Raw genomic sequence first — 17,622 nt, 5'->3', positions numbered from 1 at the left:
AAGCTAGCAGACTTATTCTGAACCTTCTTACCATGAATTGTTTACCTTATTTTGAATAGTTGGTATCATGAGACTTTGTGAAGGGATTGCAGAATATTTTTAGAGATGTAAAAAGAAGAGGAGTACTTGTGGCACCTTAGAGACTAACCAATTTATTTGAGCATAAGCTTTCGATGAATCCGATGAAGTGAGCTGTAGCTCACGAAAGCTTATGCTCAAATAAATTGATTAGTCTCTAAGGTGCCACAAGTACTCCTTTTCTTTTTGCGAATACAGACTAACACGGCTGTTACTCTGAAACCTTTAGAGATGTAGTTGCCCCTCTGGGCAGCTCTGGCTTCTTAAAATTGTAATCAAGATTTTAAAAATGAGTGGCTCAAGTGTTCCTATCATTACTATGTCTAGACATTTATTACTGCACAGTCCTGGCATGTTGTCTGGTCATTTCAGGAATTAATAGTTGCAGTGGCCAGTAGCAGATGCTTAAGAGGAAGGTGTAAGAAATACTACAGTAAGCAGTTATAAAATAACAGGTCTGCAGGGAAAGTTTTCACTTAAAGCCCTCATTAGTTTATGATCATCTTATGCCTTGAAGCATGAATGTTTATATCCCATCCAGACCACTTGGGGTTTGGTTTTGTTATTTTAATCCTTTCTATTGTAATTCTGGATGTTCTTGTTGTCTATGCAAATGGCCGGTCCTTTTCTGAATCCAGCTAAGCTCTTACCCTCAGTGATATCTTGTTCACTCATAAATTGTTCAAAATGGCCACTTCAGAATCACAAGAGCATCTTCTGCCTCAGATTTCAGAGGCAAAGTGTTCTCTTTTTGCAATGCTCACAGCCTGCATCAGCCTGAGAGCTAAGGATCAAATGTGAATCTTAAACACTGGTCATAGCAGTGAATGGCACTGATTAATAGGCTGCTGAGCTGGCACCATTGTATTCAGCTGTGCAGGAAAGCAACGTTCATGTTCGTTAATGTGATAGGTCAGGTAAACTGAGGCTAGCGTGCAGCAGAAACAGCCCACAATTTTGGGTTCAGAGAGCTAAAGCAAACAGGATTCTTGCACTGGGGGGTTAATATGCGTAAGGCCTTGTCTACACTGCCACTTACAGCGCTAAAACTTTCTTCGTCAGCTGTGCAGACATACCCTAAGTCACAGGGTTTCTCACAGCCTACATCTCCCCTCCTCCCACCATTGGTCTGACTGCCAGTTCTGTCCAAATGCAGAGATCAAGTTACTATCTACAGCTCACTCTTCTCACAGTGACAGGTTTCAGAGTACCAGCCGTGTTAGTCTATATCCGGAAAAAGAGCAGGAGTACTTATGGCACCTTAGAGACTAACAAATGTGTTTGAGCATAAACTTTCATGGGCTACAGCCCGCTTCATCGGATGCATAGAATGGAACATATAGAAAGAACACACACTTCATCGGATGCATAGAATGGAACATATAGAAAGAACACACACACACACACACACACACACACACACACACACACACACACACACACACACACACACACACACACACACACACACACACCATGAAAAGGTGGAAGTAGCCATACCAACTTTAAGAGGTTAATTAATTAAGATGAGCTATTATCATCAGGAAAAAAAAACTTTTGTAGTGATAATCAAGATGCCCCATTTAGACAATTGACAAGAAGATGTGAGGATACTTAACATGGGGAAATAGATTCAATATGTGTAATAAGAAAAGGAGTACTTGTGGCACCTGAGAGACTAACAAATTTACTTGAGCATAAGCTTTCGTGAGCTACAGATCACTTCATCGGATGCATTCAGTGGAAAATACAGTGGGGAGATTTATATACACAGAGAACATGAAACAATGGGTGTTACCATACTCACTGTAACGAGAGTGATCACTTAAGTGAGCTATTACCAGCAGGAGAGTGGGGGGCGGGGGGGAGGAGGAATAAGCATGGGGAAGTAGTTTTACTTTGTGTAATGACACATCCACTCCCAGTCTCTATTCAAGCCTAAGTTAATTGTATCCAGTTTGCAAATTAATTCCAATTCAGCAGTCTCTCGTTGGAGTCTGTTTTTGAAGTTTTTTTGTTGAAGTATTGCCACTTTTAGGTCTGTAATTGCGTGACCAGAGAGATTGAAGTGTTCTCCAACTGGTTTTTGAATGTTATAATTCTTGATGTCTGATTTGTGTCCATTTATTCTTTTACATAGAGACTGTCCAGTTTGGCCAATGTACATGGCAGAGGGGCATTGCTGGCACATGATGGCATATATCACATGGGTAGATGTGCAGGTGATCGAGCCTCTGATAGCGTGGCTGATGTGATTAGGCCCTATGATGATGTCCCCTGAATAGATATGTGGACACAGTTGGCATGGGGCTTTGTTGCAAGGATAGGTTCCTGGGTTAGTGTTTTTGTTGTGTGGTGTGTGGTTGCTGGTGAGTATTTGCGTCAGGTTGGGGGGCTGTCTGTAAGCAAGGACTGGCCTGTCTCCCAAGATCTGTGAGAGTGATGGGTCGTCCTTCAGGAAAGGTTCACATAGTGCCTTCCAGCTGAGCCTGAGCCCAGTCATTTCCTCCCAAAGCCCATCTCGTAAACCACTTGACTGTCTGGTAATTGCTTCAAAAAGAGCATTCCTTTGTAGTCTATCATTTGCTCCGGAAGAGGCGTGAACTCTGGAGGGTATTATACCACCTGTTACACAACCCATCATTGTCAGAGTTGGCTTCCATGAATCTGCTGCTTGCAGATTGAGAACAGTGGATTTTTGTGTGATTCTTCTAAAACTTCTTGTAAACAGTTGCAGCTTATCCCCTTCCATGCTGTCTATTCCAGAGTAAACAATGTGCTGTAAATACATAGAGCGACAGATTAGCTTTTAATCAATAAAAAAGGCATTTTTGTATGATTGTCTCTTTTAATTCGAGATGGATATGAAGATTGACCTTTCAAAACTGCATGTTTTTGTCAGTGTTTGTCACATCAATTAAAAAAAACTGTTTGTAATTTTAACTGTTCGGGCTTGATTTTTAACAATGGGAGCTGCTGGGTGCAGAATAAAATCTGGCCATTAGAGTGGACTTGTTCCCTCTGAAATCAGAGCGAGTTTTACAGTTGTCATTGCTAGGAGCAGAGTTAGGTGAGTAATGAGCACTTTCAAAAATCCCACCTGCCGCAGTTAATATTCAAAGTGTTTGTCATTGCAAAGGCAGGCAAAATCAGCTCATACTAGCCAATCAATGTGAATGAAGCATTGCACTCAGGAATGGCATCGCAGGGGCTGACTGAGGCAGAATTATCCCGAGAGCTCTGACGGCAAGTTTACATTGCAGTGCCTGAATGTATTTGCTTGGCCTTGCATTCTGCCAGCTCTAACTAGCAACCAGAGAATGGCTTTCTCATCATCATGGGCTCACCCTTATCTTGTCTTTCCTCACTGTCTTTCGGAAAGCTGCTCTGTCTGTGGCACTATCATCACACAACCTCTGCATTCCCCAGCCACTTGGTAGCGGTCCCTTGTGCTCAAGAAGGTTATAAAAATGGTTCCAGGCTCCAGGGCCTTATGTGCACTAGCATTTCACCCAGTGGTAAACCCTCCCCACCCCTGAGAGCATAATTGTTCATTGTTTTCAAGCAAAATTGATGTTAAATCTGCTTAATGTTAAATATGCCCTTAGTCTGCATGAAAAAAGTCTGTTTTTAATTTTCGGTGCCACTGTGCTGGAGGAGTAGTTAGCTTTCGATCTAGAAGCGTCACACCTCTATGGGATCTTGTGTGTTGTTTTATTTATTTGTATTACATGGAATATTTGTATTCCGTGCTACATGTAGCATGGAAAGACACCATTAAGGATTAGATTAATAGACTCATAGATTTTAAGGCCTGAAGGGACCATTATGACCACCTGCTCTGACATAACAGGCCAAAGAACTTCACGCAATAACTTCTGCACCAAGACCTTCCCTCCTGAAACGGGTACCTAGATGCATAACTAGCCACCTGCACATGCATTTGCATGTACGATCACAATAAATGCTGCTACACACACACCTGTGAAGTCTCCTATCTTCCCTGTCAGGCTCCTGATTCGGAAGCTCTCTCTTTAGCTCCTAGTTAGGAGTCTGAGGGTATGTCTACACTATGAAATTAGGTCAAATTTATAGAAGTCGGTTTTGTAGAAAGCGTTTTTATACAGTCGATTGTGTGTGTCCCCACACAAATGCTCTAAGTGCATGTAGTTGGCAGTGTGTGTCCACAGTACTGAGGCAACCGTCGACTTCCGGAGCATTGCACTGTGGGTAGCTATCCCACAGTTCCTGCAGTCTCCGCCGCCCATTTGAATTCTGGGTAGAAATCCCAGTGCCTGATGGGGCTAAAACATTGTCGCGGGTGGTTCTGGGTACGTATCGTCAGGCCCCCCTTCCCTCCCTCCTTCCGTGAAAGCAACGGCAGGCAATCATTTTGCACCTTTTTTCTTGAGTTACCTGTGCAGACACCATACCACGGCAAGCATGGAGCCCGCTCAGCTAACCGTCACCATATGTTTCCTGGGTGCTGGGAGAGGTGGTACTGCATTGCTACACAGCAACAGTTTATTGCCTTTTGGCAGCAGACAGTGCAGTGTGACTGGTAGCCGTCGTCGACATAGTCCTGGGTGCTCTTTTAACCGACCTCGATGAGGTCAGGGGCGCCTGGGCAAACATGGGAGTGACTCAGCCAGGTCATTTCCCTTTTAAGTTTCGTCTCATGGCGATTGAGTCCTACCGGCAGTGCACTGTCTTTTAATCAGCAGCCAGGAGAAGACGATGGCCAGCAGTCATACTGCACCGTCTTCTGCCGAGCACCCAGGAGATGATGGCGGCTAGCGGTCATACTGCACAGTCTGCTGCCAGCAAGATGTATAAAGATAGATGAAGTGGCTCAAAACAAGAAATAGACCAGATTTGTTTTGTATTCATTTTCTCCTCCCTCCCTCCGTGAAATCAACGGCCTGCTAAACCCAGTTTTGAGTTCTATCCTTGAGGTTTTGAGTTCTATCCTTGAGGGGGCCATTCAGTTTCTCACAAAGCCACCCCCTTTGTTGATTTTAATGCCCTGTAAGCCAACCCTGTAAGCCATGTCGTCAGTCGCCCTTCCCTCCATCAGGGCAATGGCAGACAATTGTTCCGCGCCTTTTTTCTGTGCAGACACCATACCACAGCAAGCATGGAGCCTGCTCAGATCACTTTGGCAATTAGGAGCACATTAAACACCACACGCATTATCCAGCAGTATATGCAGCACCAGAACCTGGCAAAGAGAAACTGGGTGAGTAGGCAACGTCAGCGCAGTGACGACAGTGATGAGGACATGGACACAGACTTCGCTCAAAGCACGGGCCCTGGCAGTGTGGGCATCATGGTGCTAATGGGGCAGGTTCATGTGTGGAACGCCGATTCTGGGCGCAGGAAACAACCACAGACTGGTGGGACTGCATAGTGTTGCAGGTCTGGGACGATTCCCAGTGGCTGCAAAACTTTCGCATGCGTAAGGGCACTTTCATGGAACTTTGTGACTTGCTTTCCCCTGCCCTGAGGTGCAATAATACCAAGATGAGAGCAGCCCTCACAGTTGAGAAGCGAGTGGCAATAGCCCTGTGGAAGCTTGCAAAGCCAGGCAGCTACCGGTCAGTTGGGAATCAATTTGGAGTGGGCAAATCTACTGTGGGGGCTGCTGTGATGCAAGTAGCCAATGCAGTCAAAGATCTGCTGATATCAAGGGTAGTCACCCTGGGAAATGTGCAGGTCATAGTGGATGGCTTTGCTGCAGTGGGATTCCCTAACTGTGGTGGGGCCATAGACGGAACCCATATCCCCATCTTGGCACCGGAGCACCAAGCCGGCGAGTACATAAACTGCAAGGGGCACTTTTCAATAGTGCTGCAAGCATTGGTGGATCACAAGGGATGTTTCACCAACATCAACATGGGATGGCCGGGAAAGGTACATGACACTCGCGTCTTCAGGAACTCTGGTCTGTTTCAAAAGCTGCAGGAAGGGACTTTATTCCCGGACCAGAAAATAACCGTTGGGGATGTTGAAATGCCTATAGTTATCCTTGGGGACCCAGCCTACCCCTTAATGCCATGGCTCATGAAGCCATACACAGGCAGCAAGGACAGTAGTCAGGAGCGGTTCAACTACAGGCTGAGCAAGTGCAGAATGGTGGTAGAATGTGCATTTGGATGTTTAAAAGCACGCTGGCGCAGTTTACTGACCTCAGCAAAACCAATATTCCCACTGTTATTACTGGTTGCTGAGCACTCCACAAGATCTATGAGAGTAAGGGGGAGACATTTGCGGCAGGGTGGGAGGTTGAGGCAAATCGCCTGGCTGCTGGTTATGCACAGCCAGACACCAGGGCAGTTAGAAGAGCACAGGAGGGTGCGGTGTGCATCAGAGAAGCTTTGAAAACCAGTTTCTTGACTGGCCAGGCTACGGTGTGAAAGTTCTGTTTGTTTCTCCTTGATGAAATCCCCCGCCCCTTGGTTCACTCTACTTCCCTGTAAGCTAACCACCCTCCCCTCCCCCCGTCAATCACCGCTTGCAGAGGCAATAAAGTCATTGTTGCTTCACATTCATGCATTCTTTATTAATTCATCACGCAAATAGGGGGATAACTACCAAGGTAGCCCAGGAGGGGTGGTGGAAGAGAGAAGCACTAGGAGGGGTGGTGGAGGAGGGAAGGACAAAGCCACACAGCACTTTAAAAGTTTAAAACTTTAAAACTTATTGAATGCTAGCCTTCTGTTGCTTGGGCAATCCTCTGGGGTGGAGTGGCTGGGTGGCCGGAGGGCCCCCCCCACCGCATTCTTGGGCATCTGGGTGAGGAGGCTATGGAACTTGGGGAGGAGGGCGGTTGGTTACACAGGGGCTGTGCTCCTGCTGCCTTTCCTGCAACTCAACCATATGCTGGAGCATATTAGTTTGATCCTCCAGCAGCCTCAGCATTGAGCCCTGCCTCCTCTTATCACGCTGCCGCCACCTTTTAGCTTCAGCCCTCTCTTCAGCCTGCCACTTCTCCTCCCGGTCATTTTGTGCTTTCCTGCACTCTGACATTGTCTGCCTGCACGCATTCGTCTGTGCTCTGTCAGTGTGGGAGGACAGCATGAGCTCAGAGAACATTTCATCGCGAGTGCGTTTTTTTCGCCTTCTGATCTTCGCTAGCCTCTGGGAAGGAGAAGATCCTGTGATCATTGAAACACATGCAGCTGGTGGAGGAAAAAAAAGGGACAGTGGTATTTAAAAAGACACATTTTATAAAACAATGGGTACACTCTTTCACGGTAAACCTTGCTGTTAACATTACATACATAGCACATGTGCTTTCGTTCCAAGGTCGCATTTTGCCTCCCCCCAGCGCGTGGCTAGCCCCTCCCCCCTCTCCCCTCCCCGTGGCTACCAGTGGGGAACATTTCTGTTCAGCCACAGGCAAACAGCCCAGCAGGAACGGGCACCTCTGAATGTCCCCTTAAGAAAAGCACCCTATTTCAGCCAGGTGACTATGAATGATATCACTATCCTGAGGATAACACAGAGAGATAAAGAACGGATGTTGTTTGGACGCCAGCAAACATACACTGCAATGCTTTGTTCTACAATGATTCCCGAGTACGTGCTACTGGCCTGGAGTGGTAAAGTGTCCTACCATGGTGGATGGAATAAGGCTGCCCTCCCCAGAAACCTTTTGCAAAGGCTTTGGGAGTACATCCAGGAGAGCCGCGAATGCCAGGGCAAATGAATCATTAAACATACTTGCTTTTAAACCATGTATAGTATTTTAAAAGGTACATTCACCGGAGGTCCCTTCTCCGCCTGGCAGGTCCGGGAGGCAGCCTTAGGTGGGTTCGGGGGGTACTGGCTCCAGGTCCAGGGTGAGAAACAGTTCCTGGCTGTCGGGAAAACCGGTTTCTCCGCTTGCTTGCTGTGAGCTATCTACAACCTCATCATCATCATCTTCCTCGTCCCCAAAACCTGCTTCCATGTTGCCTCCATCTCCATTGAAGGAGTCAAACAACACGGCTGGGGTAGTGGTGGCTGAACCCCCTAAAATGGCATGCAGCTCATCATAGAAGCGGCACGTTTGGGGCTCTGACCCGGAGCGGCCGTTCGCCTCTCTGGTTTTCTGGTAGGCTTGCTTCAGATCTTTCAGTTTCTCGCGGCACTGCTTCGGGTCCCTGTTATGGCCTCTGTCCTTCATGCCCTGGGAGATTTTGACAAATGTTTTGGCATTTTGAAAACTGGAACGTAGTTCTGATAGCACGGATTCCTCTCCCCATACAGCGATCGGATCCCGTACCTCCCTTTTGGTCCATGCTGGAGCTCTTTTGCGATTCTGGGACTCCATCATGGTCACCTCTGCTGATGAGCTCTGCATGGTCACCTGCAGCTTGCCATGCTAGCCAAACAGGAAATTGACATTCAAAAGTTCGCGGGCCTTTTCCTGTCTACCTGGCCAGTGCATCTGAGTTGAGAATGCTGTCCAGAGCAATCACAATGGAGCACTCTGGGATAACTCACGGAGGCCAATACCATCTAATTGTGTCCACAGTACCCCAAATTCAACCCAACAATGCCGATTTCAGCGCTAATCCCCTTGTTGGGGGTGGAGTAAGGAAATCGATTTTAAGAGCCCTTTAAGTCGAAAAAAGGGCTTCGTCGTGTGGACGGGTGCAGGGTTAAATTGATCTAATGCTGCTAAATTCGACCTCAACTCCTAGTGTAGACCCGGGCTGAATCTCCTGGGAAAACAAGGAGACTTAAACAGAAAGTGGAGGTGAGATGCTGTACTCTCAAATGCTTCTGCTTTCTGTTGTCTCAGCTTTAATCTAGGGACAGTGCAACCTCGTTGAGGCCAGAGAGACTAGAAGCATGTGGGCAGAGCATCTCGCCCCCACTTCTTTGCAGAGCACAGAGATTATGCATTGTATTGCAGGTAGTGTGTGTAGCTCCCCTTGTGTAGCAGGGAGGGGCTTTCACAGTGAGAGCTGTGGTGAGAAGAGCAGGACCAGCCGAAGTGGCAGAGCAGGGGCTGGAATTGGCCTCGAGGATCCCATCTCTCACTGAGCTAGGCAGGTGAGTCTAAACCAGCACCCAGAGAGAGAGTCCCCCCTGAACGAACCAGAAATCTCAGGGATATGGTTCCCACCCCGATGTCTATGTTATTTGCTTGCCCTCTTTTGGTGGCTGCTGAAGTTTCTGACATGAGACACCCCCCCCCGCCCACCCATCAGGTGTCAGTGAACAATGGTTTAAAAGTCCTATTTCCAAGTGTTTAACTTAAGTTTGTATTTATCTTTCACTGTCTCTAGGGCACCTAAATGGCTAGTAACATTATTTTAACTGACTGCTGTGGTATTCCTGTTACTGTAGCAGAGCAACAGGTACTGTGGTGAGGGGGCAGGAGCAGAAAATGAAAACAGAAAGAAGCAAACCCAGAGCAGGCCAGTGGGGTCATGTGTATTCCTCAGATGTGTCAATTGAACCATTGCATCATTTGCATAAATTCTCCAGGTTTCAGCGTCACCAGGTACACACATACCAAACAGCTCTCAGAAACATCGTCCCGCCCAGGAGCAGCTCAGTGCAGTGAGAAGAAAAGAGGAGTCGGAGCTAAACTGCTGTTGCTGCCCTAAATCTGAGTCCTGCAGCCCCACCCCTTTCATCAGTGGTGCCTCCTTGCCCAGCTCCAGCCTGGAATGTGAAGAGCTGGTCCTGGGAGCAAGTCTGGAGCCCCACACTTCCTCCAGCACGGGCTAGGAACTGCTCACACTCACATCCACCTGACCCTCATTAATCATCTGGAGAGAGAGCCTTCTATATTGTCACCAGCTATGGGAGACTACCAGTAGTCAGGGGAGAGCTGCTCACTTCTAGAACCAAAGGGACGTATTCCCAACAGGGTACTCAGCCACTTACCATCCAGCCTACCACCAGACACCAATACATTCTTTTTCACCCCCCACAACCAGTCACATCCCAGCCAGTTTCCACAGGATGATCGTCATCGTTCATCACCCCTACTACAGTAAGAATTAATTGACTGATGGGCTGACACCTTAAGAACTTCTGTGAGGTGTTTTAGGAAGTATAGTGGGTGGAGAGATAGGAGATCTGCAGCACGAGGGAAAAAGTGAGTGTTTTGTGAGTGGCCTGTGTGTCATGATTGTTGGAGTTATTTTGGGAATGGGAAACAGTGAAATGGATGCAGGGTTTTTTTGTTTGTTTGTTTTTGGTGTGGGAAGAATTTTATGCAGAGAAATGGATCATCCCTGAACTTCAGTTTGCGAATGACAAAGACTGTGGTCGTGGTGAAAAATGAGGAGGACAGGTCAGTGATACAGCGCTGGGGGTCGAGGGGGAGCTGATAGGGAGGCTGCCAGTGGGTGTTCAGCACCCACCATTTTTTCCCTGTGGGTGCTCCAGCCCCAAGCACCCACGGAGTCGGCGTCTGTTCATAGGGTCACTTCATTCATAGACTCATAAATTTTGAAGGACCATTGTGATCATCTTGTCTGACCTCCCTGCATAAAACAGGCTTTAGGACTTCCATTAATTAATTCCTGCTTTGAGCCGAGTATCTGTGGTTAAACGAGCATATCTCTTAGTAAAACATCTAATTGTGATTTAAAATTTTCCAGCAAAAGAGAATCCACCACAACCCTTGGTAAGTTGTTTCAGTGGTTAATTACCCTCACTTAATTTTTAAAATCATATTTCTAATCTGAATTTGTCTAGCTCAGCTTCCAGCCATTAGATGTAGTTATACTTTTATCTGCTAGATTGAAGAGCCCTCTTTTATCAAATTTTTGTTCCCCATGTAGATACTAAAAGACTGTGTTCATCAGGTCACTCCTTAACCTTCTCTTTGTTAAGCTAAATAGATGGAGCTCCTTGCGTCTTTTGCCAAAAGGCATGTGTTCCAATTCTTTAATCCTGGATGTGGACACCAGAACTTGACAGAATTTTCCAGTTGCAGTTGTATTGTGCCAAATACAGAGGTAATATAGCCTTCCTACTCCTACTTATACCTCCAAGGATGACATTAGCCCATTTAGCCAGTGTTGCACTGGGAGCTCATGTTCAGGTGGATTAGCCACCATGACCTCCACGTCCTTATCCGAGTCAGTGCTTCCCACAATAGAGTCCCCTATCCTGTAAATATGGCCTGCATTCTTTGTTTCTAGATGTGTGACTTTGTTTGGCTGTTCTGAAATGTGGTTGTGGAATCCCTGCCATTGCAGGTTAGATAAACATCTGTTAGGGATGGTCTGGGTTTATTTAATTCTGCCACAGCACAGGGGGATGGACTAGATGACCTCTTGAGGTCTCTTCCAGCCCTACGTTTCTATGATTGTTTGCTTGCTTCCAGTTCACCAAGCGATCCAGATTGCTCTGTATCACTGACCTGTCCTCTTCATTTTTTACCACTACCACAGTCTTTGTCATTTGCAAACTTGATCAGTAATGTTTTCTTCCAGGTCATTGATAAAAATGTTTAAAATAGCGTAGGGCCAAGAACTAAGTCCTGCGAGGCCTGAGTATAAACACACCTGCTTGATGACAGTTCCCTGTTTACAGTTACACTTTGAGATCTATCAGTTATTCATTCATCCTTTTGAAATAAACTGAATCCCATGCAATGTATATAGCTATTTTGGACAGGACTGTTTAAATGGGATATTCAGGCTGCTTTACGTGGACAATTAAGGGTTACGTTTTGAAAATGCACCTTCTATTTATATGCATACAGTGTTTTGATTATGCACAGGGACCATCTTGCATAAGCAAAACTCTTTCCAATGGATTTTTCACATAGAAATGCCATCATTTACATGCACAAATTATATTACACCAAAAACTGCACCTATCCATCGTGTTCACAATTAGTATTGGGGTTTTTTTTTTAAGTTGTTTAGATATTTTCTTTTCCTTGTAACATACATCAGACTTCCATCAGGCATCTGATTAGGAGGTGCTTATATCACTGCTTCACATGTGATGTTTCCGAAAAGGAGAAGCTACTACATAATTTACTAAATATTAAAGCAGTGTTTAAGAGGCACTGAACTGATCTTTAGCTTTAACTAAAAGTTTCATCAGAACAGTCAGGATCTTATTTTTTCAGTGGGTATCTTATGTGTGTATCACAGTGAAGGGAGGCACTGGATAAATGCTATACTGCTTTTCAAGTGGCAGACACTGCCACAATCCTTATAAAGACAGGTTTCAGAGTAGCAGCCGTGTTAGTCTGTGTCCGCAAAAAGAAAAGGAGTACTTGTGGCACCTTAGAGACTAACAAATTTATTTCAGCATAAGCTTTCATGAGCTACAGCTCACTGCATCGGATGCATCCTTATAAAATCCATTAAGTAGATCAGTTATTTCCTCAACCTCCTACTTCTGTGCTGTTCACAGTTCCTGGTCTCTTGTCTCTTCTCATACTCTGCAGTAAAAGTATGCAGATGCAGTAAAGTGTTTAAAGTAAGGAAAGAGGAGAAAGCAACAGTATAATAATGATTGCCATGATGCTTCCTGTCCAAATCCTTATGTTCAACCTCTAAATGTTGATTTTTGGGAAGCTGAGATTATTTGTGTGTTGTCTCAGCTGGTGTCTTTTTTTTTTTTTTTTTTTTAAAGAAACCTTGATAGAAGATTGAGTGCAAGTTGTTCAAATTTGGATGCCGATATGGATTTACATGCCTAGTTTTAAGTAACCCAGTTGGAATATTTTGGCCTCAGACACTTTTACTTTTTTCACTCATTTTTTGTTGTTTATTTCTGCTAGTGCATACAATATGCTAAGAGCAGTATAGGTACAAAAGAAGGCCCTGTCCCTGCCCAAACTAGCTAATTTCTATAGTGCCTATACTCTTTCTATGCAAGCACACACACCTTTGTATATGAGAGTAGGGGTTGCATAATAACAATGCCTAGCTCTTACATCTTTTCAGCAGTCATTCTCAAAGTGCTTACAAAGGAGGAGAGTATTATCCCCATTTTATAGATGAGAAACTGAGCTTTGGAGAGGTGACATGACTTGCCCGAGTTGATCCACCAGGCTAGTGGAAATAGCTAGCTGGAAATAGAACCCAGGTTCTCCCATGCCAAAGCTCTGTCCACTAGGCCATTTTGCCTCTCATGTAAGAATGATGGTTGATTCCACTCGGAGCCCTTCCTGATATACGGTAGGGATAAACCTTGAGCTGATGTTCTCTTGAGGTGGTGATGCCATTTCTCCCATGATAAGCACACAGCTGCTGAAATGTACTCCCACTGCAGGCAAATTAGTTTTTGCCAGCCTAAGCAATAGAAATTTGATAGATTAAAACATGCATAAGAGACTTTATTTCGTTTAGTCTTGGAAACAGATTTAACAAGTACAGACAACAATCAACAACAACAAAACTTGTGTGTTGCCCAAGTTTTACATGTGATAACTAGCCTCAATTGTGTGGGAGCATAATTTAAAAGTATGATTGGGAGACCGAAAAAAATCTCTGCTACGTTTAAGATAATGAAATGACTTCAAATTAAATATGCATTGTCCAATCTGCTATTACTATTACAGGTAGCTATTGTAAAAGGAGGGAGATATATATATCTATATCTATATCCAATATGAAATATCAACAAGCAGAGGTTTTTGGTTTGTGACATAAAGTGTTCCTGGTCTGCATAGGGTATAGTGAGAAATGACTCGTGCTGAGAGATCAAGGATAAGGGAATTTTGCACTGGTGTAGCTACACAAATGTAGTAATGGGATAAAATCCCCAGTGACGCACTGCACCAGTGTCAGTGCAAGTTTGCACTGGTGTGACTTACCCCAGTTTGAATAGCAGATAGTCCTAGCCATAGACATGGCTGACCTCAGTCCCATAGAGTACTTTTTTGACTCTTTTTCACATTTTCCAATGTCTACACCATTTGATTCTTAAAGCTGCCTTTACTCCAGAAATAATTAAAGCTTTGGGAAAACAGGGCTTCTAGCAAAAGGCCAACAGTTAGGTTTTTCCATCTTTGATCTCTCTGCACTTAATGGGCATTAAAGTTTCATGCCAGCGAACGTGCGGGGAAACAGGAGCCATGATACCTTGCCGCAGACTTAGCATTTTAGAAATGTTAAAGATTCAGCTGAGGGAAGGGGTGCAGGAAGTGAAGGCCTCTTGAAGGGAAACACCATGGGGAAAAGGCACAAAGAGGGTGAAGCTGAGTTTGAAAGTGGTGGCTTTGTAGGGAGCATTAAGCATACTCGCCTGAGCCCTACAACTTATTTTAGAATAATGCCAGGAATGGTCCTTCTCTTCTGATGCAAATTTCAAGTTAATCTTTTGGTAATTATCACCTCCCCTTTCATCTGAAAATTCTCTGCAATCAATAGACTTTGAGTTAAATGTGGGAGCTGATTTTTTTTTTTTTAAAGCTGATTTAGCATCCTGTTGGCAATACAGTCGAACATCAGAGTTCTGAACACCTCAGGAAGGGAGGTTGTTTGTGACTCTGAACAAAATGTTATGGGTGTTCTTTCAAAAGCTTACAGCTGAACATTGACTTTGGAACTTTGAAAGCTTTGAAACTTTACTATGCAGAAGAAAAATGCTGCTTTCCCTTTATGTATTTAGTAGTTTACATTTTTAACACAGTACTGTCCTGTATTTGCTTTTGTTTGTTTGTTTGTCTCTGCTGCTGCCTGATTGCCTACCTCCAGTTCCCAGTGAGATGTGTCATTGACCGGTCAGTTCGTAACTCTGGCGTTTATAACTCTGAGGTTCTACTATACCTGGATTTATAGAAACATCATATGGCAGTAATTGCTGTTTTATGTGAAAAATAAAGCACTGCCTGATAAATATCAGGTGCATTTAATATCAAGTCAGGAAACTATACTATGCAAGGTTTTTTAAGATAAAGAGCAATTTTATATATAAGATTATGTAAATCTTCCTCTTATGTTGTGCTTGGTTTTAGATAAATAAAAACACACTTAATTTAACAGGAAACCGTGGAGGTTTATGTGTTGCAAATAGTAGCTTACTTGAGAGAGAGGTCAATAATGACACCCAGGATCTGAAAGGGCAGAGAAGCCTGTATCAGCACTGCTGCTCTTTTTTTAAAAAACAGAACCACTTTATAATGTGCATGGGTGTGATTGTTATACCACAGAGCACTACATCTGAAACAATCTACAGAAGCATTGCTAATGACCTTTCAGTGAGCCTGTCAATAGTAGCAAGCATAAAACAAACAGCTTAACACACTAAAGCAGAGCCACTTCTCAGTTTATTAGCCTCTTTTATGTGTTTCCATGACACACCCCCTGCTCCTGTGTGTCTGCAGGACTGTCCATTGTTTTTGTTCTGTTTTGTTTTTTCAATGCAAACTCTTCCTTCTCCTGCTGTGAGGGACCAGGAGGTGCAGATTTTAGGCATCCTTGTCTGATGTCTGGCAAACCTCTGCTAATCCCTGGGGGTCTTTTGGTTCTCAAAGGATCTGACTGCTCATGACTAATTCATATGATCTACATCCACATGGAAGCTTTAAACATGTAGTTAACAGACTCTGGCCACAGCTTCCCCTGAGTCTGTGTCTGGCTTCTCTGGGCCTTAATGTCTCTTTAGGTCGATGCTGTCAATGTTGATATTAAATCAGGGTTACAAGATGGGGTTGGAACCACTGTGTTAGAACCAGCCCACAGATCACTAGAATTTTAGCTCCTAAATGGGAATGACCAAGGGCATTATCCAGAGCACTGTTTATCCCTTCCTTTAACCCCTATCCAACAAGCAAAATCATTCATTTCCAAGGAATAACTTTTGCTGCCCAGTGGGGTTTTTTATTTATTTATTTTAGATGTGGCAGCAAAGTCATTGCTCATTTCCTGGGAATTCTTGGCCAGTGGGTAATGCGGGGATGCCAGAAACTCTCTGCATGCCTGCCTCAGTGTCCCTCGAATGCAGGATCATGTTCCAGGTATCAGAGAATTTGTTTTCCAAGACACCAGTGTCCTAGAACAACTGGTTAGTGACCCGACGCATCCCAGCCTATTTCCCTCCCCACCCCCCCACCCACCCCCCAGCTTTCCTCATCTTGGAACATGAAGATTGAGGGGTTGGGTTTTAGATTGCCATTGGCAGCAGCGCCAGAGTATGTGGAGGCGGCAGATTTTGAGGGCATCAGAAGTAGGATTGCCAGGTGCCCAGTTTTCGACCAGAAAGTCCGGACGAAGGGAGACCTGTAAGGCGTCCGGTCAAAAGTACTGACCGGCACCAAAAGTCCAGTTACCACTTGCAAGGGCACCGAAACAGGAGGATTGCTGCCTGCAAATGCCACCACCAGCCTCCCCCCTGCCAGCCTGGCCTGGGGATTGGAAGGGGCCAGGGCAGGGGCCAGAGCACTGCGGGGCGGGCACCGGGTAGTCAACCCACGCCAGCCCCTTCTCAGCCAGGGCCATCTCCTACCTGCAACTCCTGATTAGGCAGGCAAGCAGGCTCTGGGTCAGCTCCAAGCCTGACTCTGCAGGCCACAGGAAAGTCCTGAGAGAGGGGGGAGAGACTGGAACCAGCAGGGAGTAGGGCGGGGGGGGGGGTCAAGCAATGGGGTGGGAGGGTGTAGTGTCCAGTCTAAAGAAATTGGAAAGTTGGCAGACCTAGTCAGAAGGGGCATATTGGGAACATCCGTAAAACTAACCTGTGCTGTTGCTTCAGTGCACTTTCCTTGTACCATTTGAAATGTTTCAGAGTAACAGCCGTGTTAGTCTGTATTCGCAAAAAGAAAAGGAGTACTTGTGGCACCTTAGAGACTAACCAATTTATTTGAGCATAAGCTTTCGTGAGCTACAGCTCACGAAAGCTTATGCTCAAATAAATTGGTTAGTCTCTAAGGTGCCACAAGTACTCCTTTTCATTTGAAATGTGCAGTTCCTGTCTATTCTCCTCCACTGTATAGAGCCTGGCTTTGTATTGTTGAATACTGTGTAAACTATTTATTATTTATTTGCATTACGCTTGTGGCGAGGGGCTCCAGCTGAGATTGAGGCTCCCTTGTGCTGGACTCCAGAGTAAGAGTCAGTCACTGGCTTGAAGAGCCTAAGATGTAAATAAAACAAAATCCATATAAAGTATTATTAATAATATAATCTCCTTGTTAAAACAGATTTACTCAGATCATAGGCGCCGACTTCCTCTCTACCTGGGGGGGTTCTCAATTTCCGCCCTGCCCCCCCCGGCCCACTCCACCCCACCCCACCCCACCCCTTCTTCCAAGACTCCCCCACTCACCCACCCCGCCTCTTCCCGCTCCCACTCCACCCCTTCCTCACGCCCTATCCCCACCCGCCTCTTCCCTCCCCCAAGCGTGACCTGTCCCCGCTCCTTCCCCTCTCTCCCAGCACCTCCTGCATACCTCCTGCATACAGCTGTTCCGTGGCGTGCAGGAGGCACTGGGAGGGACAGGGGAGGAATTGATCAGCAGGGCCACCGGTGGGCGGAAGGCACTGAGGGAAGCGGGGGGAGCTCTCACAGAGTTGGCGCCTATGACTCAGATCCTCTCTGTGGTTGGAGAGGAGAAATCAAATC

General features: G+C 45.5%; 1 protein-coding gene across 1 annotated transcript in view; it reads left to right on the top strand.

Annotated features, from left to right (window-relative positions):
• FAM13A (family with sequence similarity 13 member A) overlaps nt 1–17,622 on the top strand; it is a 186,777-nt gene that overhangs the window by 83,395 nt on the left and 85,760 nt on the right. The gene's annotated exons all lie outside the window — the stretch shown is intronic.

Source organism: Natator depressus, chromosome 4 (assembly GCF_965152275.1).
Source record: "Natator depressus isolate rNatDep1 chromosome 4, rNatDep2.hap1, whole genome shotgun sequence".
In the NCBI taxonomy this organism is placed as follows: domain Eukaryota; kingdom Metazoa; phylum Chordata; order Testudines; family Cheloniidae; genus Natator; species Natator depressus.
Note: the sequence above shows the minus strand (reverse complement) of the source record. Positions and strands in the feature narration are given on the sequence as shown.